General features: G+C 47.1%; 1 protein-coding gene across 3 annotated transcripts in view; it reads left to right on the forward strand.

Moving 5' to 3' along the window:
* Positions 1–24,656, forward strand: part of ppil2 (peptidylprolyl isomerase (cyclophilin)-like 2) — a 593,707-nt gene that overhangs the window by 35,931 nt on the left and 533,120 nt on the right. The window lies entirely within an intron of this gene.

Genomic DNA, 24,656 nt, shown 5'->3' on the forward strand with positions numbered 1-24,656 from the left:
TTAGAGGGGTGCTGTGCTCTGACTGTGAGATGTGGCAGGTCCGGGAGGCTTCCAGCGTCCCGGATGGCTTCATCTGCAGAAAGTGCACCCAACTGGAGCTCCTCACAGACCGCATGGTTCGGTTGGAGCAGCAATTGGATGCACTTAGGAGCATGCAGGTGGCGGAAAGCGTCATAGATCGCAGTTATGTAAATGTGGTCACACCCAAGGTGCAGGCAGAGAAATGGGTGACCACCAGAAAGGGCAGGCAGTCAGTGCAGGAATCCCCTGTGGTTGTCCCCCTCTCGAACAGATATACCCCTTTGGATACTGTCGGGGGGGATAGCCTATCAGGGGAAAACAGCAGCAGCCAGAGCAGTGGCACCACGGCTGGCTCTGATGTTCAGAAGGGAGGGTCAAAGCGCAGAAGAGTAATAGTAATAGGGGACTCTATAGTCAGGGGCACAGATAGGCGCTTCTGTGGACGTGAAAGAGACTCCAGGATGGTATGTTGCCTCCCTGGTGCCAGGGTCCAGGATGTCTCCGAACGGGTAGAGGGAATCCTGAAGGGGGAGGGCAAACAGGCAGAGGTCGTTGTACATATTGGTACTAACGACATAGGCAGGAAGGGGCATGAGGTCCTGCAGCAGGAGTTCAGGGAGCTAGGCAGAAAGTTAAAAGACAGGACCTCGAGGGTTGTAATCTCGGGATTACTCCCTGTGCCACGTGCCAGTGAGGCTAGAAATAGGAAGATAGAGCAGATAAACACGTGGCTAAACAGCTGGTGTAGGAGGGAGGGTTTCCATTATCTGGACCACTGGGAGCTCTTCCGGGGCAGGTGTGACCTGTATAAGAAGGACGGGTTGCATCTAAACCAGAGAGGCATAAATATCCTGGCCGCGAGGTTTGCTAGTGTCACACGGGAGGGTTTAAACTAGTATGGCAGGGGGGTGGGCACGGGAGCAATAGGTCAGAAGGTGAGAGCATTGAGGGAGAACTAGGGAATAGGGACAGTGTGGCTCTGAGGCAGAGCAGACGGGGAGAAGTTGCTGAACACAGCGGGTCTGGTGGCCTGAAGTGCATATGTTTTAATGCAAGGAGCATTACGGGTAAGGCAGATGAACTTAGAGCTTGGATTAGTACTTGGAACTATGATGTTGTTGCCATTACAGAGACCTGGTTGAGGGAAGGGCAGGATTGGCAGCTAAACGTTCCAGGATTTAGATGTTTCAGGCGGGATAGAGGGGGATGTAAAAGGGGAGGCGGAGTTGCGCTACTTGTTCGGGAGAATATCACAGCTGTACTGCGAGAGGACACCTCAGAGGGCAGTGAGGCTATATGGATAGAGATCAGAAATAAGAAGGGTGCAGTCACAATGTTGGGGGTATACTACAGGCCTCCCAACAGCCAGCGGGAGATAGAGGAGCAGATAGGTAGACAGATTTTGGAAAAGAGTAAAAACAACAGGGTTGTGGTGATGGGAGACTTCAACTTCCCCAATATTGACTGGGACTCACTTAGTGCCAGGGGCTTAGACGGGGCGGAGTTTGTAAGGAGCATCCAGGAGGGCTTCTTAAAACAATATGTAGACAGTCCAACTAGGGAAGGGGCGGTACTGGACCTGGTATTGGGGAATGAGCCCGGCCAGGTGGTAGATGTTTCAGTAGGGGAGCATTTCGGTAACAGTGACCACAATTCAGTAAGTTTTAAAGTACTGGTGGACAAGGATAAGAGTGGTCCGAGGATGAATGTGCTAAATTGGGGGAAGGCTAATTATAACAATATTAGGCGGGAACTGAAGAACATCGATTGGGGGCGGATGTTTGAGGGCAAATCAACATCTGACATGTGGGAGGCTTTCAAGTGGCAGTTGAAAGGAATACAGGACCGGCATGTTCCTGTGAGGAAGAAAGATAAATACGGCAATTTTCGGGAACCTTGGATGACGAGTAATATTGTAGGCCTCGTCAAAAAGAAAAAGGAGGCATTTGTCAGGGCTAAAAGGCTGGGAACAGACGAAGCCTGTGTGGAATATAAGGAAAGTAGGAAGGAACTTAAGCAAGGAGTCAGGAGGGCTAGAAGGGGTCACGAAAAGTCATTGGCAAATAGGGTTAAGGAAAATCCCAAGGCTTTTTACACGTACATAAAAAGCAAGAGGGTAGCCAGGGAAAGGGTTGGCCCACTGAAGGATAGGCAAGGGAATCTATGTGTGGAGCCAGAGGAAATGGGCGAGGTACTAAATGAATACTTTGCATCAGTATTCACCAAAGAGAAGGAATTGGTAGATGTTGAGTCTGGAGAAGGGGGTGTAGATAGCCTGGTTCACATTGTGATCCAAAAAGACGAGGTGTTTGGTGTCTTAAAAAATATTAAGGTAGATGAGTCCCCAGGGCCTGATGGGATCTACCCCAGAATACTGAAGGAGGCTGGAGAGGAAATTGCTGAGGCCTTGACAGAAATCTTTGGATCCTCGCTGTCTTCAGGGGATGTCCCGGAGGACTGGAGAATAGCCAATGTTGTTCCTCTGTTTAAGAAGGGTAGCAAGGATAATCCCGGGAACTACAGGCCGGTGAGCCTTACTTCAGTGGTAGGGAAATTACTGGAGAGAATTCTTCGAGACAGGATCTACTCCCATTTGGAAGCAAATGGACGTATTAGTGAGAGGCAGCACGGTTTTGTGAAGGGGATGTCGTGTCTCACTAACTTGATAGAGTTTTTCGAGGAGGTCACTAAGATGATTGATGCAGGTAGGGCAGTAGATGTTGTCTATATGGACTTCAGTAAGGCCTTTGACAAGGTCCCTCATGGTAGACTAGTACAAAAGGTGAAGTCACACGGGATCAGGGGTGAGCTGGCAAGGTGGATACAGAACTGGCTAGGCCATAGAAGGCAGAGAGTAGCAATGGAGGGATGCTTTTCTAATTGGAGGGCTGTGACCAGTGGTGTTCCACAGGGATCAGTGCTGGGACCCTTGCTCTTTGTAGTATATATAAATGATTTGGAGGAAAATGTAACTGGTCTGATTAGTAAGTTTGCAGACGACACAAAGGTTGGTGGAATTGCGGATAGCGATGAGGACTGTCGGAGGATACAGCAGGATTTAGATTGTCTGGAGACTTGGGCGGAGAGATGGCAGATGGAGTTTAATCCGGACAAATGTGAGGTAATGCATTTTGGAAGGTCTAATGCAGGTAGGGAATATACAGTGAATGGTAGAACCCTCAAGAGTATTGAAAGTCAAAGAGATCTAGGAGTACAGGTCCACAGGTCATTGAAAGGGGCAACACAGGTGGAGAAGGTAGTCAAGAAGGCATACGGCATGCTTGCCTTCATTGGCCGGGGCATTGAGTATAAGAATTGGCAAGTCATGTTGCAGCTGTATAGAACCTTAGTTAGGCCACACTTGGGAGTATAGTGTTCAATTCTGGTCGCCACACTACCAGAAGGATGTGGAGGCTTTAGAGAGGGTGCAGAAGAGATTTACCAGAATGTTGCCTGGTATGGAGGGCATTAGCTATGAGGAGCGATTGAATAAACTCGGTTTGTTCTCACTGGAACGAAGGAGGTTGAGGGGAGACCTGATAGAGGTATACAAAATTATGAGGGGCATAGACAGAGTGGATAGTCAGAGGCTTTTCCCCAGGGTAGAGGGGCCAATTACTAGGGGGCATAGGTTTAAGGTGAGAGGGGCAAGGTTTAGAGTAGATGTACGAGGCAAGTTTTTTACGCAGAGGGTAGTGGGTGCCTGGAACTCGCTACCGGAGGAGGTAGTGGAAGCAGGGACGATAGGGACATTTAAGGGGCATCTTGACAAATATATGAATAGGATGGGAATAGAAGGATACGGACCCAGGAAGTGTAGAAGATTGTAGTTTAGTCGGGCAGCATGGTCGGCACGGGCTTGGGGGGCCGAAGGGCCTGTTCCTGTGCTGTACATTTCTTTGTTCTTTGTATGACTCTGGTCAGTTCTGGAGATAAGAGCCTGACAAGCTCTGAACAAACAGGCAAAAGTGCCAAGATTAAAAGAAATAATGTACCTTGAAATCAGTTGCCCTCAAAATCTATATTATAACTACAGCTTTGAAGCAATACCCTCCATTGTGTTGTGTGGCATTATTATTGTGATAAATACGATAGATTTCGAACAGATCTCGCAACTCAATCCCGAACATCCATAAGGTGCCGTGGATCAGCCACAGCAATATTGTATGAACCATGATGTGTAGCCTCAGGGCACCCTAGGAGCAGCACCAGACATGACTAAAAATGAGGTGTCGACCTGGTGAAGCTACAATTCAAGACTACTTGTATGCCAAACAGCGAAAGAAGCATGCAATAGATTGAGCTCAGCGATCTCCCAAGCAATGGATCAGATCTAAGCCCTGCAGTCCTGCCACATCCAGAATGGTGATGGATAATGAAACGACTCACTGGCGGATGAGGCTCCACAAATATCCCCATCCTCAATAATGGAAGAGTCCATCATGTCACTGTAAAAGACGAGGCTTTTAAAAAATAAATTTAGAGTACCCAATTATTTTCTTCCAATTAAGGGGCAATTTAGGATGGCCAATCCACCTAACCTGCACATCTTTGAATTGTGAGTGAAACCCACGCATACACTGGGAGAATGTGCAAACTCCACACAGTGCGTAAAAGACAAGGCTGAAGCATTTGTAACCATCCTTCGGCAGAAATGCCAAGGGGATGATGCAACTCTGCCTCTTCCTGAGGTTCCTAGCCAGTCTTCAGCCAATTCAATTCAGTCCACATGATATCAAGGAATGGCTGAAGGCGCCTGATGCTGCAGAGGCGAGAAGCCCTGACAACCTTCTGGCAATAGCGCTCAAAACTTGTGTTCCAGAATTGCCACACCCTCGTCAAGCTGTTCCAATACAGCTACAACATCAGTCTCCATTTAGTAATGTGGAAAAGTGCCCAGGTATGACCTATCAACAAAATGTAGGACAAATCCAACCTGTATAATTTCCACCTCGTCAGTCTACTCTCGATCATCAGTAAAGTGATGGAAAGTGTCAAGAACAGTGCTATAAAGTGGCACTTAATCAACAATATACCCTCTCACTGACAGTCAGTTTGGATTCTGCCACTCAGCTCCTGACCCCATTACAGCCTTGGTTCAAACATGGACAAAAGAACTGATCTCCAGAGGTGAGAGTGACTTCCCTTGATATCAAAACAGTATTTGACTGAATGTGGCATCAAGGAGCCCCAGCAAAACTGAATTCAATGAAAATTGGGGAGTCATACCTAGCACAAAGAAAGGTGGTTGTTGGAGGTTCATCATCTCCGTCCTGGGACATCGGTGCAGGAGTTCCTCAGGGTAGTGTCCAAGGCTCACTATCTTCAGCTGCTTCATCAGTGACCTTCCCTCCATCAGAAGTGACGATGTTTGCGGATGATTCCATAATGTTCAGCACCATTCACGACTCCTCAGATACTGAAGCAGTCCGTGTCTATATGCAGCAAGACCTGGAAAATATTCAAGTTTGGGTTGATAAGTGATGAGTAACATTCGTGCCATAAAAGTGCCAGTCAATGACCACCTCCGACAAAAGAGAATCTAATCATCTCCCCATGACATTCAATGGCATTGCCATCACTGAATCCCCCGCTATCAGAACACTTAAAAACCATGAGACCATCCAGCATGAAGCAGCCCTTTTGATTGGCACCCCATTTGCCACCTTAAACATTCACTCCTTTCACCACCGATCCACAGTGGCAGCAGTGTGTACCATCGCCAAGATGCAATGCAGGAACTCATCAGTGGCCTTTTGACTGTAGTTTTCAAACCCACAACCTCTGCTACCTCGAAGGACAAAGGCGGCAGATGCATGTGCACACCACCACCAATAAGTTCCCCATCAAGCCACACAGCATCCTGACTCGAAACTATATTGTTGTTCCTTCACTGTCACTGGCTCAAAATCCTTCCTAACAGCACCGTGATTGCACCTGTACCACATGGCTTGCAGTGGTCCAAGAAGGCAGCTCACCACTGCCTTTGAAGATTCTTTTGCAGCCAGTCCGATGAAATGATCAGTCGAACACCTCGTTACTTTAACATATGTTTATTTCTCGGCTGGGGCTAAGACCACTGTATCGCTTGAGAGTTACACCAGCAAGCCAAAGCCAATACATCTAACAGCAGTTCTTCTACAGTTTTTGGCTCATTTCTGAGGGCAGCGTCCTCGCATTCCATCTGTGCCTTTTAGCTAATTTATGATTATTTTCAAGCCTAGCGCAACCCTTCCCAAGGCTGTCTGCAATTTGTCTGGTACTAAAACAACCTTGTTATCAGAAGCCTTTGAAAGCCTGTCTTGACATTTCTCAGCTTGCTATCAGAAGCCTGTGAAAGCCTGTCTTGACATTTCTTCACACAAAGCTTTACCTAACATTTTGTTTTTCCCATAAAGTTCCAATCCATCTTGAGCCAAACTCTCAAAAACTCTCATTTCCCCCTTTTATCATTTCATGATAACTTCTAATCCATAGTCAATCGTCTCAGTCTTTCCCATTCTATTTGCATTTCGATCATTTCCTCATATTCCTCTGCACTTTCTTTCACATCCGTTAACTCTTCAAGGCGCACTTCATGTTGCTGCATTAACTGTTGAGAAATTACTGCTGCACTGACACTTTTACACAAGCATTTCATTAGGAAGCTAAGCATAATTATTACAAGTATTACAACTACCAGGATTATCAATCCATGCACTAGATAAGACCCCCATGATCCAGCAAACAACCAATCTAACCACCCATCTCTTGATATTTCATGCTGTTTCTTAACCTCTTTGCGGATATGATCCACGAGGTGGGTGATGTTCTCCGAACTATCGGAGATGTAGGTGCAACATTCCGAACCGATCACGGCGCAAGTCCCACCTTTGTTTGCAAGGAGGTAATCGAGGGCCATTCGGTTTTGTAGGGCTACGGTTCTCATTGCCACCATTTCATTATTTATCTCAGTCAGTGCTTCAGTGTGTCGTTTGCTACCTCTTCCAGGATTTTTGCTATCTTCCTTATTTCCTTCATTGCAAGAGCTACCCCGACAGGGGGAAGCAGGATCCCAAAGAATTGCTGCGTTTCGGTTATTGCTTTCTTTTGCCGCTTCAGGTGAGGGTGATTCCTTAAACTAGTGAGATGGTGCATGCAGGGAACAATGTATCCCAAATAACAGGATCCCGTCCAACTCTCTGGTAACCAGGGGTAAGCCTTGTGGCCACAAATAAAATACGTCCCATTGTACGAAGTGAGTTTTTCCACATCAAACCCTTCAGCCATCAAGGAGTACTTGAAGGTACTGTCCCATTTGCGTATGGGACGTCCAGTGTACGCCCATAAAACTGAGGAGACGTATATACGGGATAGACCTCGGATATGTTGGCCACCACAAATCTATGCTCGCATTGACTCGCACCTACAAATATCCCTTTAACCACATTCCTTACTAAACATATTATTCCCAGTGGTCTTCCCATGTTGGTGGTATTAGTGAGGGTATGAAACGGAGGCTGGTGGGATTTGTTATAGAACATAGAACAAAACAGCGCAGTACAGGCCCTTCGGCCCACGATGTTGCACCGAAACAAAAGCCATCTAACCTACACTATGCCATTATCATCCCTATTCTTATCCAATAAACTTTTAAATGCCCTCAATGTTGGTGAGTTCACTACTGTTGCAGGTAGGGCATTCCACGGCCTCACCACTCTGCGTAAAGAACCTACCTCTGACCTCTGTCCTATATCTATTGACCCTCAGTTTAAAGCTATGTCCCCTCGTGCCAGCCATTTCCATCCGCGGGAGAAGGCTCTCACTGTCCACCCTATCTAACCCCCTGATCATTTTGTATGCCTCTATTAAGTCTCCTCTTAACCTTCTTCTCTCCAACGAAAACAACCTCAAGTCCATCAGCCTTTCCTCATAAGATTTTCCCTCCATACCAGGCAACATCCTGGTAAATCTCCTCTGCACCCGCTCCAAAGCCTCCACGTCCTTCCTATAATGCGGTGACCAGAACTGTACGCAATACTCCAAATGCGGCCGTACCAGAGTTTTGTACAGCTGCAACATGACCTCATGACTCCGGAACTCAATCCCTCTACCAATAAAGGCCAACACTCCATAGGCCTTCTTCACAACCCTATCAACCTGGGTGGCAACTTTCAGGGATCTATGTACATGGACACCTAGATCCCTCTGCTCATCCACACTTCCAAGAACTTTACCATTAGCCAAATATTCCGCATTCCTGTTATTCCTTCCAAAGTGAATCACCTCACACTTCTCTACATTAAACTCCATTTGCCACCTCTCAGCCCAGCTCTGCAGCTTATCTATGTCCCTCTGTAACCTGCTACATCCTTCCACACTGTCGACAACACCACCAACTTTAGTGTCGTCTGCAAATTTACTCACCCACCCTTCTGCGTCCTCCTCTAGGTCATTGATAAAAATGACAAACCGCAACGGCCCCAGAACAGATCCTTGTGGTACGCCACTTGTAACTGAACTCCATTCTGAACATTTCCCATCAACCACCACCCTCTCTCTTCTTTCAGCTAGCCAATTTCTGATCCACATCTCTAAATCACCCTCAATCCCCAGCCTCCGTATTTTCTGCAATAGCCTACCATGGGGAACCTTATCAAATGCTTTACTGAAATCCATATACACCACATCAACTGCTCTACCCTCGTCTACCTGTTCAGTCACCTTCTCAAAGAACTCGATTGTTTGTGAGGCATGACCTACCCTTCACAAAGCCATGCTGACTATCCCTGATCATATTATTCCTATCTAGATGATTGTAAATCTTGTCTCTTATAATCCCCTCCAAGACTTTACCCACTACAGACGTGAGGCTCACCGGTCTATAGTTGCCGGGGTTGTCTCTACTCCCCTTTTTGAACAAAGGGACCACATTTGCTATCCTCCAGTCCTCTGGCACTATTCCTGTAGCCAATGATGACATAAAAATCAAAGCCGAAGGCCCAGCAATCTCTTCCCTGGCCTCCCAGAGAATCCTAGGATAAATCCCATCAAGCCCAGGGGACTTATCTATTTTCAGCCTGTCCAGAATTCCAACACCTCTTCCCTACGTACCTCAATGCCATCTATTCTAATAGCCTGGGTCTCAGCATTCTCCTCCACAACATTATCTTTTTCCTGAGTGAATACTGACGAAAAATATTCATTTAGTATCTTGCCTATCTCTTCAGACTCCACACACAACTTCCCATCCCTGTCCTTGACTGGCCCTACTCTTACCCTAGTCATTCGCTTATTCCTGACATACCTATAGAAAGCTTTTGGGTTTTCCTTGATCCTACCTGCCAAATACTTCTCATGTCCCCTCCTTGCTCGTCTTAGCTCTCTCTTTAGATCCTTCCTCGCTACCTTGTAACTATCCATCGCCCCAACTGAAACTTCACATCTCATCTTCACATAGGCCTCCTTCTTCCTCTTAACAAGAGATTCCACTTCTTTGGTAAACCACGGTTCCCTCGCTCTACGCCTTCCTCCCTGCCTGACCGGTACGTACTTATCAAGAACACGCAGTAGCTGTTCCTTGAACAAGTTCCACTTATCCAGTGTGCCCAACACTTGCAGCCTACTTCTCCAACCTATCCCCCCCAAGTCACGTCTTATGGCATCATAATTGCCCTTCCCCCAGCTATAACTCTTGTCCTGTGGTGTATACTTATCCCTTTCCATCACTAACGTAAACGTCACCGAATTGTGGTCACTGTCCCCAAAGTGCTCTCCTACCTCCAAATCCAACACCTGGCCTGGTTCATTACCCAAAACCAAATCCAACGTGGCCTCGCCTCTTGTTGGCCTGTCAACATATTGTGTCAGGAAACCCTCCTGCACACATTGTACAAAAAACGACCCATCTAATGTACTCGAACTATATCTTTTCCAGTCAATATTTGGAAAGTTAAAGTCTCCCATAATAACTACCCTGTTACTTTCGCTCTTATCCAGGATCATCCTCGCCATCCTTTCCTCTACATCCCTAGAACTATTTGGAGGCCTATAGAAAACTCCCAACAGGGTGACCTCTCCTTTCCTGTTTCTAACCTCAGCTCATACTACCTCGGAAGAAGAGTCCCCATCTAGCATCCTCTCCGCCACCGTAATACTGCTCTTGACTAGCAGCGCCACACCTCCCCCTCTTTTGCCTCCTTCTCTGAGCTTACTAAAACACCTAAACCCCGGAACCTGCAACATCCATTCCTGTCCCTGCTCTATCCATGTCTCCGAAATGGCCACAACATCGAAGTCCCAGGTACCAACCCATGCTGCCAGTTCCCCTACCTTATTTCGTATACTCCTGGCATTGAAGTAGACACACTTCAAACCACCTACCTGAACACTGGCCCCCTTCTGCGACGTCAAATCTGTGCTCCTGACCTCTATACTCTCATTCTCCCGTACCCTAAAACTACAATCCAGGTTCCCATGCCCCTGCTGCATTAGTTTAAACCCCTCCAAAGAGCACTAACAAATCTCCCCCCCAGGATATTTGTGCCCCTCAGGTTCAGATGTAGACCATCCTGTCTGTAGAGGTCCCACCTTCCCCAGAAAGAGCCCCAGTTATCCAGAAATCTGAATCCCTCCCGCCTGCACCATCCCTGTAGCCACGTGTTTAAATGCTCTCTCTCCCTATTCCTCATCTCACTATCACGTGGCACGGGCAACAACCCAGAGATAACAACTCTGTTTGTTCTAGTTCTGAGCTTCCATCCTAGCTCCCTGAAATCCTTGTCCCCTTTCCTACCTATGTTGTTAGTGCCAATGTGGACCACGACTTGGGGCTGCTCCCCCTCCCCCTTAAGGACCCGGAAAACACGATCCGAGACATCACGTACCCTTGCACCTGGGAGGCAACATACCAAACGTGAGTCTCTCTCGCTCCCACAAAATCTCCTATCTGTGCCACTGACTATCGAGTCCCCAATTACTAATGCTCTGCTCCTCTCCCCCCTTCCCTTCTGAGCAACAGGGACAGACTCCGTGCCAGAGGCCTGTACCCCATGGCTTACCCCTGGTAAGTCCCCCCCCCCCCCCCACAAGTATCCAAAGCGGTATACTTGTTTCTCAGGGGAACGACAGCAGGGGATCCCTGCACTGACTGCTTCTTCCCAGTCCCTCTTACAGTTACCCATCTATCTCCAATCTTTGGTGTAACTAATTCCCTGAAGCTGCTATCTATGACCCCCTCTGCTTCCCGAATGATCCGAAGTTCTTCCAACTCCAGCTCCAGTTCCCTAACTCGGTCTTGGAGAAGCTGGAGATGGCTGCACTTCCTGCAGGTAAAATCAGCAGGGACACTAACGGCATCCCTCACCTCAAACATCCTGCAGGAGGAACATTGCACTCCCTTCCCTGCCATCCCTCTAACTTCCAACCAAGATCAGGCTAACAAATAAATTAAAAAAAATAATAAGAATATAATATGGTACTTACCTCACACCAATGGGTTTTATTATTAGGTTAGAGGAGGAGGGCGGGTGGGAGACACTACACGTGTAGTGTCTCGGGTTTCCTCTCCACCAGAATTTATTGGTGAGGGGAGGGGGGGGGAAACCTTCCCAGAAGTCCATGGGTCGAACTTCCGGTTCCCGCCTTAAAAAAAATTAAAAAAAAAAAAAAACAACAGCAAAGAGGAACAGAAACGGGACCAGGTAAGTGTTTCAAACCTAAATACTCACCCACCGGCAGCCCCAGAACTCCGCTCCTACCGAAACTCCAAGTGCTGCTCCTGCAAGGTAAGTTATTTTAAACTTAAATACTCACCCACCGGCAGCCTCTGCACTCTGCTCCCGCTGAAACTCCAAGTCTTATAACTTGGTTGGTACCACATCTCAAAGGTCTTCATTGGATAGCCCCCCTCTTTCCAAGGTCTTGGGGATATGGGGAGAAACGATAAACTAGAAGCTGCCCCGCCGTCTAGGTGTCTTACCATAGATGCAATTCTTATAGTCCTGGGGGATTGACGAATACCATCCTGGTAAATCTACCATTCTACTGTTTCTGACAGGTTAAGGGGAACAGGTCTGAGGGGGATCCCTCCCTTAGCATGGGTCGGGGTATGTGTACATACCCAGCAACCAGAAACATTCATATCCTTTGCGTACACATATGACATATACAGATACGTGTTTACCTGTAATTCCCTTTTTTCCCGCAGCCTTACCCTCCCTTGGTCAACGCATCCCAAGGGTAAAGTCTTTTTTTTTTTTGTTTCTGCAGCTATAGTCCCATTTACAGTTGACCTGATGACAGGGTAGGTTGCCCTTCGTCACTCCACTGATGAGTATGGTCCGATTGCATCATTGTACGTAGGCCGAACATCCGTCCACAGGGGTCGCGTTCCAAGGTCCTTCTCCTGGGCCTTGACTGGTACACTGTAAGGTGTCTCCTCGACAGAGGTGATGAGTCCGTCTTCCCTTGGGGCCACAGGTTCTTTGCTTGGCCTCTCCTCCAGTTTCCAAAAGTCCCAGCAGTGTTACGATAATAAGGCTGTCCTTCATCCCGTGAATGATGCTGAAGTTATTACCGAGGGCTCGAAACAGAGGGTTATTCTCTATTGCATTTTCACAACCTTACATTGGTGGATGTGGATCCAGGCATTTCTGCCTTTTACTTTTACAGCAGTGGGAGTAGTGAGTAGGACCTGGTGTGGTCCTTCCCATTGGGGTTCTAATCCTTTCCGAACCCAGTTCCGGATCATAACGTACTCGCCTGGGTTAATGGTGACAGTACTGGATAAGGGGGGTATCTCCCCACGGGCTGCTCGGACCTGCGAGTGGAGGCCTTTTAAAACCTTTGTTAGAGCTATAACGTAATTGGCCATTTCCGTGGTCATGTGGTGAAACTGTACTTCCTTATGTTTCCCTTGATCCCAAGGAGTATGCAAGGGTCTTCCATATAAAATTTCGGCGGGACTCAGTCGTGTCTTTCCAGCTGGGGTTGCATGTATTTGGAAGAGGGCAATGGGCAATAATTTGAGCTAAGTGGCTCCAGTCTCTGCCCTTAGTTTTGCCAGTTTTGTTTTTATTTGTCTGATTAGCCCTTTCTACCATTCCCGCTGCTTGGGGTCGGTATGCGCAGTGTAATTGTTGTTTTATTCCCAGCTGAGTACAAAATTCCTCATTGATCTGTCCCACAAAATGAGGTCCATTATCAGAGCTTAATCGATATGGAATCCCAAATCTAGGAACAATTTCTCGCATCAAAACTTTTACTACCGTGGAAGCTTTGTTATCTACAGTGGGGTAAGCTTCTATCCATTTGCTAAATACATCAACAATAACTAATACATGTTTATAACATTGGCATCTTTCCAACTCAATGTAATCCACCTGGAGTGTCTCAAACGGACCTTCCGGTAGCGGGGTTTTACCCATTTCACAGGGTATTGCTTTACCAGGATTATACTGCTGACATACACGGCAACGACTGCTAATATTTTGCGCTATATCTTGCATTCTTGGATGCCACCAAGTTTTGAGCAATACATCACCCGTAGCTCGCGCACCACAATGAGTTGCAAAGTGAACACATTCGGTAACCCAGGCTGCCAATGCATCGGGCATACAAGTCTGCCCTGCCGGGGTGACCCACAATTTATTTACAGGATCATAACAACATCCCAATTCTTCCCATAGCCTTTTTACACAAGCAGGAGCATCCTCCTGTAACTGAATGACGTCAGTGATGATCGGCATTGGCTTTTCAGAGGGAGACTGACCCTTAGAGCTTTTAGTCTGGCTCATCATTTTTGGTACCACCATGTCTTTTAAGCGAAAAGCCTCTTTGGCTTGGTGGTCCGCCTGCCGATTACACGCGTCCACCAGGGTTTTGCCTGTCGTATGGGCAGCGCACTTTATTACGGCTATTTGTTTAGGGAGCATAAAAGCCTGTAGTAATTGTGTAACTAACTGTGGGATATCTGAGTGCCTGCAGATGTAAGAAATCCCCCGTTCTTCCATAATTGGCCAAAATCGTGTGTGACCCCAAAGGCATATCGGGAATCAGTGTAGATATTTACAATTTTATCTTTCCCTAATACACAGGCTTGAATAAGCGCAAAAGGTTCAGCCTGTTGGGCGGAAAAGGGAGTTTCGAATGCTGCTGCTTCAAGTGTTTCTCCTTTTTGGTTAACAATTGCATACCCTGATAATCTATCCCCCCTTTCACCGATGGATGAACTACCATCGGTGAATAGGTTCAGATCAGCATTTGGTATTGGAGAATCAGTGAGATCATCGCGTAATGACGCATCGTCTTGTAAGAGGGAAAGACAGTCATGAGTCGGGGACTCAGTGGCGTTAGGCGGGTCGGAAAGGAAACTAGCGGGGTTAATAGTAGTGCAGTGCCGGAACTGAAGTTTCAGGTTATTGAGGAGATAAATCTCATATTTATTTTGACGCGCCATAGTTAGGTGCTGAGTCTGAAGTTGACCGAGCAGGGCCGTGACTGAATGTGAACTATAAATAACAATATCCTGCTGAAGAGTGAGATTAGCCGCTGACTGGAGACTGTTGTAAATAGAGGCTAAAATCTGAGTACATCCAGCATAGCCGAGTGCAACTGGATCAAGTTTAGACGAGTAATAAGCTATAGGACGGTGGCGATCCCCATGTTTCTGGGTAAGTACCGCGGTGGCACAACCGGCTAAAACAGTACAATAAAGCTGGAAAGGTCGATCATAAAGGGGGCGTCCTAGTGCTGGTTAAGGCTTTTTTTGGCCGATGGAAGGCCTCTTAGGCTTCCGTACTTAACTGAAACTCTCCAGCGTTATGGTGTATGGGGTCAATAGCCGGGTATCTAGGGCGATATTCGGAATCCATTGCCGACAATAATTAACCATCCCGAGCCATTTACGGACATCCTTAGCCGTTGTGAGTTCAGGGTACTAACAAATGGGCTGAACTCGACTTGGTGATAGCGCCCATGCATCGGCGGATAAAAGGATACCCAGAAACCGGACTGTTGGTTGGGCTACTACTACTTTGGCGGGTGACACAACGTATCCTAAAATTGAAAGGTAATTTAATAATTGAGCCGTATCTTCTTTACAACTTTGTTCTGACGGGCTTGCGATCAGTAAATCGTCAACATACTGTTCGAGGGTGGATCCCCCTTTTAATTCCAGGGGCTGTAATTGTTGTTGGGGACAGCGGGAGAAAAGAGTAGGCGAATGTATAAATCCTTGAGGCAACCTAGTCCATGTGTATTGTTGATTTTGATATGTAAAGGCAAAGAGATACTGTGAATCCGGGTGCAAGAGGAGGGTGAAAAAGGCATGCTGGAGATCCACCAGGGAAAATGTTGTAGCGTCCGCTGGGACTTGGGCTAAAATGTGGGCTGGATTTGGGACCAATGCGTAAAGGGGTTGCACAATGGCATTAATTGAGCGCAGATCTTGGACGAGGCGATATTGATCTGGCTTGCCGGGCTTCGGGACTGCTAGTATTGGAGTATTACAAGGACAGTGACACGGAGCCAAAACTTGTTGCCGAATAGAATTCTGTATAAGTGCCTCTAGTGAATTCTACAGGGATAGTCAAGAACTGTCAACTTAAGAGAACTGTCATTATTCTGAATATTGCTTTATTAATTTTAAGAAACCAACATATCTTGCTAGTAGTGCCTTCTTTAATAGAATCGACAAATTCACCTACAGAAAACCTATATGTTTAATAAGTTATTGTGTTTGATATTTTAAAATAAATGTTTAGAATTAGCCTGGAAATTAAAACTTCAAACAATGGAAGCTGGTTTTACAAAAACCAAAACAGCGCTGATTAAAAAGAACAGATCGTTCAAGGGCATTTGATAACGGGAATTTGGCAGCAATCCAACTTTTACTCCCAGTCCATTCGAGTGACAATTTTTTTTTTAAAGTTTAGAGTTGCGAATGGCATCATTCCAAGCTATACGCCTCTTTTTGTCTCTGCAAGAAAATTAACCCTTTCAACAAGCTTTTGTGTATAATCCAGAAGATGTCAAAGTGCAGAATGTTGTACTTTCATTCCCAATAACTCTAAAGAAGTTAAAGATTTGGCATTACATATCCAAAAATAAATTAAAAAAACTTGATCCACCCTAATTTATCTTCCAACTGTACCCCCAATCGATGAATTTGAGCTGAAATACTATTATTGAAATATTACTGATCAATCAACTGTTTGACTATTATGTATAATTTATTAATACTGAATCAGTAGTATCAAATTTGATTATTTTATTAATTATAATAATTATTTTGAAATGCCTGGTTGTTGGGCCCCTGTGGTTGGCAGGGTTGTATGCTATATTGGGAACTTGCCGGACGGGAAACTGACACTGCGGTTGATAATCGTCTGGGTAATCAGGGAAATCCACCTCTGGTGCCCCCTCGTTTCCCGGGACTAACTCATGATTCATCTGTGGGAATTGATTAGCATGGGTTTTAGAACGAGTGCCGCCGGACCTCCTTGCGACGGTGGAGGTGGTGATAGTGGCGTTGGGAGCGGTGGATAAAGGGCTTGAATGTACACATCTTTAATGTAATTTCTAACATGGTCACACCAGAGGAATAAAGAGTTTTTTTTTGTCTGAAACATCATTTGTTTTAGAACAGTTTAAACTACAATCAGAACCCTGGGAATGTAAGGTGGAGGCGGTCGTAGTGGCGGTGTAACGGTCGGTTGTCCCCTATATTGCCAATTTTCAGGGTCATCCTCGTCGTCTCCCTCGGTCAAGGCAAGGCCGGCCATTTGACCGTACGGTCCTGATTTAGAAATGGTTTTTTTTACAGACTTAGGTCTTTTTCTATGGTGGGCACATTCCTTTTTCAAAACCCCCGCAGTCTCAACAATTCCCCCTTCTGTTAATTCAATACCCAAATTTAAAGCGTTAGCCTGCCAATTAGCCAATAAAGATGTATTTTTAAAATTTTTGGCAGTACTCCCGTCATAACTCAATCAATTTCTTAGCCGTGGAGCTACGGTTATGTTGCCAAATAATCTGCTGTGCCTCTATAACCGTAGGCAAATCTTTTGATCCTCCCAGGGGCCATTCCCCTTTCCCAAATTCTTATGCAATTCTCCCGATAACTGCCGCAGCTGCTGAGAATGTTCCGGATACTGTTCACAAAGAGTTTGAAATGCGCTTCCACTATCAGAGGTGCTATCTAAAGTACTACCCATTGTCTCCTATCCTCAGATGATCCTTGTGGTTTCCTATTTAATTTTGGTAGCGATCCTAAATCGCCTATTCAATCAAGAATTTAAACGGGGTTATTCTGCTCCATTGCCCAATCAAAAGGCAAACTCAAATTGTTCGAAAGTGACTTTTAGAAGGTCAAAGTCTGGAAATGAAACATGAAAAGAGAGAGGACTGATTTAAACAGACTGACAGACTCAGGGGATCAAAGACAGAACTAACACAGACAGACTCAGAGAATTAAAGACCGAACTAACAGATTTAAGAAATTGTTCGAGTGTTCCGACAGGGTACGCAACGGTGAAACCCTGTTTATTATGTTTCCTTTGGGTGTTATCCGCACCACCATTTAAATTTTATAATATATAATTTGGATAGTTCTCCGTTCTCCGTAATATTCAATCTGATCAACCCGAAGTGTTGAACAAGTCTAGACACCGGTTGATATACTTATTTATCGAAAACCACCTTTTATCACAAAGGTATTAGGCAACCCTAAGGATCATCATCACTCATTTACCCAGAGATTTAAGGAGGACTCTAACCTCCCAAGGTTTCCAACCCGGGACTTTAGGGAGGACTCTCGCCTCCCAGGGACTCCAACCCGGGACTTTAGGGAGGACTTTAACCTCCCAGGGACTCCAACCCTGGACCTTTTAGGGAGGACTCTAACCTCCCAGGGTTTCCAACCCAGGACTTTAGGAAGGATTTTAACCTCCCAGGGACTCCAACCCGGACTGTTTAGGGAGGACTCTAACCTCCCAAGGTTTCCAACCCGGGACTTTAGGGAGGACTCTCACCTCCCAGGGACTCCAACCCGGGACTTTAGGGAGGACTTTAACCTCCCAGGGACTCCAACCCGGGACTTTAGGGAGGACTCTCACCTCCCAGGGACTCCAACCCAGGACTTTAGGGAGGACTTTAACCTCCCAGGGACTCCAACCCGGACTGTTTAGGGAGGACTTTAACCTCCCAAGGTTTCCAACCCGGGACTTTAGGAAGGTCCAACCTTCCTGGGACTCCAACCCTTTCAACCCTTCTTCGTAACGGGTTTGCCGGACTGCTTTGATTTCGTCAGAGTCTCCACCGAAACCGAACAGCAGGGCGTGGCCACACTCGGGACAGCAGAGGGGGAAACCAAAGTGGTAACAAAGGTTACTCACACTTGGTGGCCAATTCCCTCCTCAGCATCCGAATGCGATCAGTCTGTTATGCCGTCAGGTTCCAGGGAGGCTCCTTGAAATCCTACTTCTGACACCAAATGAAGATTCTTTTGCAGCCAGTCCGGATGAAATGATCAGTCAAACACCTCGTTACTTTAACATATGTTTATTTCTCGGCTGGGGCTAAGACCACTGTATCGCTTGAGAGTTACACCAGCAAGCCAAAGCCAATACATCTAACAGCAGTTCTTCTACAGTTTTTGGCTCATTTCTGAGGGCAGCTCCCTCGCATTCCATCTGTGCCTTTTAGCTAATTTATGATTATTTTCAAGCCTAGCGCAACCCTTCCCAAGGCCGTCTGCAATTTGTCTGCTACTAAAACAACCTTGTTATCAGAAGCCTTTGAAAGCCTGTCTTGACATTTCTCAGCTTGCTATCAGAAGCCTGTGAAAGCCTGTCTTGACATTTCTTCACACAAAGCTTTACCTAACATTTTGTTTTTCCCATAAAGTTCCAATCCATCTTGAGCCAAACTCTCACCTTCTCCAGGGAAATTAGGGATGGGCAATAAATGCTGGCCCAGCCAGAGATGTTCACATCCCATGAAAAATTTAAAAATATTTAGAAACAATGCCAGGCAGAGCTTCATGCGCAGACTGCACAACGCACAGTGGTCTTCCGAGTATAATGGAGGATGCACACTCATTATATTCACTCAAGATACAATTCAGTAAAGTGACAAAGAAGAAAGAGCTTTCTTTTTTTACTTGGGTGTGTAAGCTCTGATAGCTAACTGTCTAGCCTCAGCTATGTTTGTGTTTTGTCTTTGCCAAGCAGTAGTCTCACAGTGAGAGTTTGTTTACACATTTTTTCTTCCACTAGATGGCAGCTGTTAACTGATGATAAATCTCTGTGTCACCCTTAACTGCTTATTTTGTATGTTCCTTACAGTATTCCCTTTCTGTACAGTCTCCTTGCACAGGCCCCATCTGCGAGGGCAGGTGGACAGCCTGCTCCCAGGCTTCTCCCACTCTGCTGGATAATTGGTTTACACAGCAACCATACAAGCATCCCAGCAAGATGTGGTCTTTTGTCTTACTTGCTGTAGGGGACTTCTCATTTGGCTTGAATGTTGCAGCTTAGTTCAAAATCTTGCCATGTGTACAATCAGGCGGATGATTTTTTCCCCCCACCAGACTGTGGCACAAAACACTGGAGCTCCAAATGAGAGGGTAAATTGTGATGCTAAGGTGCTACTCCTGGCCAGAAATTGCATCCATTTGGTAGATGCTTGGGATTAGGTTATCTATTCTACTGTACCTAGTCAGGACTGTTATGGAATTCACGACCACCACGACAGACACTACTAGAGGAGTTACTTGACGCAAACATTCTGGGTAAAGGAAACTAGCGACATAGACAAACGACTGGTAGAGAGGGCCAACATCGTAGTAAACACAACAAGGAAGAAATGGGAGGAAGACCTGGGGCTCGAAATAGACTCTGGAGTGAAGCACTGTATAAGGTCAACTCCACCTCCACGTGTGCGAGACTCAACCTAATGCAACTAAAGGTGGTACATAGAGCTCACTTAACAAGAACCTGAATGAGTAGGTTCTTCCCGGAGTTGGAGGACAGATGTGAACGGTGCCAAGGAGGCCCGGCCAACCATGTCCACATGTTCTGGTCTTGCCTCAGACTTGCTGGGTATTGGGCAGCCTTCTTCGAGGTAATGTCCAAAGTGGTAGTGGTGAGGGTGGAGCCATGCCCGAAAGTGGCGGTCTTCGGGGTATCAGACCAGCCGGATCTCTTCATGGGGAGGAAGGCGGACACCCTTGCCTTTGCCTCCCTGATCACCCGTCGTAGAATCCTGCTCGGCTGGCGGTCAGCACTGTTGTGTTAGGTACACTGGTCTATCACTGGCTGCAACTGGATCAGAAAGATACTCTAGACCTTGAAGTTAGTTCATTCAGGTTTATTGAGCGAATAGCACAGTTCTCTGTGAGTTCGACTCTCTGCTAACTTAAGTGGGGTTACTCTGTCTGACTGAACCAGACTAGCTCTTAGCCACGTGATGGAGGTGTGAGATTGTAACAACATCCTTGACTGACTCTCTAGATGTTCATCAGTGGAAAGAGGCGGAATGTGAGTGCCTTGTGTCTTTTATAGTAAGATTCCACCCCTGAGTGTCCTGCCTGCTTATTGTTCATGTTCTGTTCTCTGTGTCCATTAGCTGCTTGTCTGTATATCATTGTGTGTGTCTGCATATCCTGACATCTCCCCTTTTTTTAATGTTTGGATGACGTATGTGAACGTATTTACAAGAATAGGCCAATATTAACATAGGTACATGCATGTACATGTGAAAACAGCTGTCTAATGCGAGAACACAGAACATAGCAAACAGAACAAATGTTAATAAGTCCAGTCTCTGGCTTGCGTCTGATCCTGGTCGACCGCCGGAGAGGTGGTGGTGGGGACGACAGCGCCTTGATGGCGGGATTGAAGTCTGACTGGTGGCGTCTTGAGTCGAGGTATTAGGAGGTGGCAAAACAACTGAAGAAAACGGAGAAGAATGTGGTTGCAGGCAGGCAACTTTGCGCAGTGCCCGTCTGTTTCGTCGCACAACAGAACCATCAGCCAGACGCACAACGTACGAGCGGGGGGGCAGCCTGTCGAGCAATGACAGCCGGAGCTGACCAGCCTCCATCAGGGATCTTGACCCGAACAGTGTCTGACGGGGATAACACGGGCAAATCGGTGGCATGAGCATCATAGCCCTGTTTTTGCCGGTCTCGGAGTTGCTGCACCTTCTACAGCACCGGGAGGTGATCCAGGTTGGGCACGTGTATGGCTGGAATTGTCGTTCGCAGGTCCCTGTTCATCAGGAGTTGAGCCGGCAACATGCCAGTGGACAGTGGGGTCACCCTGTACGCAAGCAGCGCAAGGTGAATGTCAGACGCAGAATCCGCAGCCTTGCAGATGAGCTGCTTCACTATGTGCACCCCTTTCTCAACTTTTCCGTTTGACTGCGGATAGTGTGGGCTGGAAGTGACGTGTTTGAACTGATACGACTGGGCAAACCGAGACCAGTCATGGCTGCGGAAGCACGGGCCATAAGACCATAAGACATAGGAGCGGATGTAAGGCCATTCGGCCCATCGAGTCCACTCCACCATTCAATCATTGCTGATTTCAACTCCATTTACCCGCTCTCTCTCCATAGCCCTTAATTCCTCGAGAAATCAAGAATTTATCAACTTCTGTCTTAAAGACACTCAACGTCCCGGCCTCCACCGCCCTCTGTGGCAATGAATTCCACAGACCCACCACCCTCGGGCTGAAGAAATTTCTCCTCGTCTCTGTTCTAAAGTGACTCCCTTTTATTCTAAGGCTGTGCCCCCGGGTCCTAGTCTCCCCTGCTAATGGAAACAACTTCCCTACGTCCACCCTATCTAAGCCATTCATTATCTTGTAAGTTTCTATTAGATCTCCCCTCAACCTCCTAAACTCCAATGAATATAATCCCAGGATCCTCAGACGTTCATCGTATGTTAGGCCTACCATTCCTGGGATCATCCGTGTGAATCTCCGCTGGACCCGCTCCAGTGCCAGTATGTCCTTCCTGAGGTGTGGGGCCCAAAATTGCTCTCCGTATTCTAAATGGGGCCTAACTAATGCTTTATAAAGCTTCAGAAGTACATCCCTGCTTTTATATTCCAAGCCTCTTGAGATAAATGACAACATTGCATTTGCTTTCTTAATTACGGACTCAACCTGCAAGTTTACCTTTAGAGAATCCTGGACTAGGACTCCCAAGTCCCTTTGCACTTCAGCATTATGAATTTTGTCACCGTTTAGAAAATAGTCCATGGCTCTATTCTTTTTTCCAAAGTGCAAGACCTCGCACTTGCCCACGTTGAATTTCATCAGCCATTTCTTGGACCACTCTCCTAAACTGTCTAAATCTTTCTGCAGCCTCCCCACCTCCTCCATACTACCTGTCCCTCCACCTATCTTTGTATCATCGGCAAATTTAGCCAGAATGCTCCCAGTCCCGTCATCTAGATCGTTAATATATAAAGAGAACAGCTGTGGCCCCAACACTGAACCCTGCGGGACACCACTTGTCACCGGTTGCCATTCCGAAAAAGAACCTTTTCTCCCAACTCTCTGCCTTCTGCCTGACAGCCAATCGTCAATCCATGTTAGTACCTTGCCTCGAATATCATGGGCCCTTATTTTACTCAGCAGTCTCCTGTGAGGCACCTTATCAGAGGCCATTGTCACTCATAACAGTGAGTGGGATACCATGCCTGGAGAACGTCTCCTTACAGGCCTTGATGACGGTCCGAGATGTGAGGTCTGAGAACTTCACAACTTCAGGGTAATTGGAAAAGTAATCAATGATTAACATGTAATCACGACAATTTGCATGAAAGAGGTTGATGCCAACCTTGGACCATGGAGAAGTTTCGATTTCATGCTGCTGAAGTGTCTCCTTACTCTGCGCTGGCTGGAAGCGTTGACAGGTCGCACAGTTAAGGATCATGTTTGCGATGTCCTGGCTGATCCCGGGCCAGTAGACAGCCTGCCTGGCTCTGCGTCTGCACTTTTCCACACCCAGGTGGCCTTCATGGATTTGACGGAGCACCAAGCTCTGGAGACTGTGTGGAATTACAACCCGGTCCAGTTTGAGGAGGGTACCATCAACCACCATCAGGTCGTCCTCTACATTGAAAAATTGAGGGCACTGCCCTTTTTGCCAGGCATTGGCCATGTGTTGCATAACACGCTGCAAGAGGGGGTCTTTGGCTGTCTCCTCACGGATACCTTGTCATCAGATGCCGGGAGGGTGCTAGCACACAGCTGCACCTGTGACTCAATTTGCCGGATGACGTTCAGTGGTTCACTAGGCATGGTGATGGAGCGGGACAGTGCATCGGCAATGATGAGCTCCTTGCCAGATGTGTAGACCACGTCAAAGTCGTACCTTCTGAGTTTGAGGAGGATGCGCTGCAACCGAGGCGTCATGTCATTAAGGTCCTTGTGGATAATGTGGACCAGTGGCCTGTGATCCGTCTCGAGTATGAATGTCGGCAGGCCGTAGACATAGTCGTGAAACTTGAGAATGCCAGTGAGAAGGCCCAGGCATTCCTTCTCGATTTGTGCATACCTATGTTCGGTGGGCATCATTACCCTTGATGCGTAGGCAACCGGTGCCCAGGAAGAAGTGTCATCGCGTTGCAGCAGGACCGCACCGATGCCATCCTGGCTCGCATCTGTCGAGATTTTTGTTTCCCTGTCTGGGTTGAAAAATGCCGATACGGGTGCAGTGGTGAGCTTGGCTTTCAGCTCCAACCACTTTGCCTGATGGGCCGCCTTCCACTCGAAGGCAGTGGACTTCTTCACTAGCTTTCATAGGGCCGTGGTGTGTGAGGCCATGTTTGGGATGAACTTGCCCAGAAAATTGACCATGCCCAGGAAGCACAATACCGCCTTCTTGTCTTCCGGGACCTTCATGGCTGCGATGGTCTTGACCTTGTCTGTGTTGGGGCACACCCCTGCTGAGAGATCTGGTCACCTTGGAACTTGAGTGTCGACATGCCAAAGCAACATTTGGCCCTGTTCAGCTTCAGGCCATTGGCGTGGACACTGTGGAATACCTGCTGGAGACGGAAAACATGCACCTCAGGGGTCGCGGACCATATGATGACGTCGTCCACGTACATATGAACCCCTTCGATGCCCTCCATCATCTTGCTCCATGATACGATGAAATATCGCCGATGCCGAGACTATGCCGAACGGCATACGGTTATAGCAGTACCTGCCAAATGGTGTGTTGAAGGCGCAGAGCCTTCTGCTGGACTCATCCAGCTGGATTTGCCAGAATCCATGTAACGCATCTAACTTCGTGAAAAACCGTGCATGTGCCTGGTGAGTTCCTCCTGCTTCGGGATGGGGTAGTGTTCACGCATTACATTCTGGTTGAGATCATAGAATTTATCATAGAGTCATAGAATTTACAGTGCAGAAGGAGGCCATTTGGCCCATCGTGTCTGCACCGGCTCTTGGAAAGAGCTCCCTACACAATGCAACATTGGGATCAATGCAGATGCACAGGTCTCCAGAGGGTTTTGTAACCACCACCATCTAGCTGACCCAGTCAGTCGGTTCGGTCACCCTGGAAATGATCCCTTTCTGCTGCAGCTCCTTGAGCTGTTCCTTCAGGCGCTCCTTCAGCGTTGCCGGGACCCG

The sequence above is a fragment of the Scyliorhinus torazame genome, chromosome 1, assembly GCF_047496885.1.
Source record: "Scyliorhinus torazame isolate Kashiwa2021f chromosome 1, sScyTor2.1, whole genome shotgun sequence".
In the NCBI taxonomy this organism is placed as follows: Eukaryota; Metazoa; Chordata; class Chondrichthyes; order Carcharhiniformes; family Scyliorhinidae; genus Scyliorhinus; species Scyliorhinus torazame.